Source organism: Camarhynchus parvulus, unplaced genomic scaffold (genome assembly GCF_901933205.1).
Source record: "Camarhynchus parvulus unplaced genomic scaffold, STF_HiC, whole genome shotgun sequence".
Lineage (NCBI taxonomy): Eukaryota > Metazoa > Chordata > Aves > Passeriformes > Thraupidae > Camarhynchus > Camarhynchus parvulus.
Genome location: NW_022148416.1, coordinates 17,963 through 19,145, shown reverse-complemented (window position 1 = coordinate 19,145; position 1,183 = coordinate 17,963). Strand labels below are relative to the sequence as shown.

General features: G+C 52.5%; 1 pseudogene; it reads right to left on the bottom strand.

Annotated features, from left to right (window-relative positions):
* Nucleotides 1–238: 238 nt before the first annotated feature.
* Nucleotides 239–944, bottom strand: LOC115916734 (annotated as a pseudogene).
* Between the last annotated feature and the right edge of the window lie 239 nt (nt 945–1,183).

The following is a 1,183-nucleotide window of genomic DNA, read 5'->3' as shown; positions in this document are numbered from 1 at the left end:
CTGAGAGCGCAGCTCCTCATTGACACAGTCTGTGGCCATGTGGCCACAGGGAAGGCAGAGAAAAATAAAATGTGAATTGGCACAAAGAATGACATTTCTTTGTTGGCAATATGGGAAAAGTAAAACAAAAGAAAAAACCCCTCAACCAAACCAACAAGAAGTATCAAAGATGAATTTTATTACAAGTGGTTTGCAAAACTTGGCCAACAGTTTAATGTTTCTGAAAGCATCCAGTCATCAGTCTCCACACTGCAGCCTTGAGCTCCTGGCTCCTCAGGCTGTAGATGAGGGGGTTCAGGGCTGGAGGCACCACCGAGTACAGAACTGACAGGGCCAGATCCAGGGATGGGGAGGACATGGAGGAGGGCTTCAGGTAGGCAAATATGGCAGTGATGACAAACAGGGATAGCACAGCTAGGTGAGGGAGGCAGATGGAAAAGGCTTTGTGCCGTCCCTGCTCAGAGGGGATCCTCAGCACAGCCCTGAAGATCTGCACATAGGAGAAAACAATGAACACAAAACAAGCAAATACCAAACAGGCACTAACTGCAATGTGCCCAAGTTCCCTGAGGTAGGATTTGGAGCAGGAGAGCTTGAGGATCTGTGGGATTTCACAGAAGAACTGGCCCAGGGCATTGCCATGGCACAGGGGCAGGGAAAATGTATTGGCTGTGTGCATGAGAGCATTGAGAAAGGCACTGGCCCAGGCAGCTGCTGCCATGTGGGCACAAGCTCTGCTGCCCAGGAGGGTCCCGTAGTGCAGGGGTTTGCAGATGGACACGTAGCGGTCGTAGCACATGATGGTCAGGAGGAAATACTCTGCTACAATAAAGAAGAGAAAGAAAAAGAGCTTGAGCAGCACATCCTGTGTAGGAGATGTTCCTGGTGTCCCAGAGGGAATTGTGCATGGCTTTGGGGACAGTGGTGCAGATGGAGCCCAGGTCGCTGAGGGCCAGGTTGAGCAGGAAGAAGAACATGGGCGTGTGCAGGTGGTGGCCGCAGGCTACGGCGCTGATGATGAGGCTGTTGCCCAGGAGGGCAGCCAGGGAGATGCCCAGCAAGAGGCAGAAGTGCAGGAGCTGCAGCTGCCGCATGTCTGCCAATGCCAGCAGGAGGAAGTGCCTGATGGAGCTGCTGTTGGACATTTGCGGGGCCTTGGCATGGGGATCTGTAAGAAAAGCAA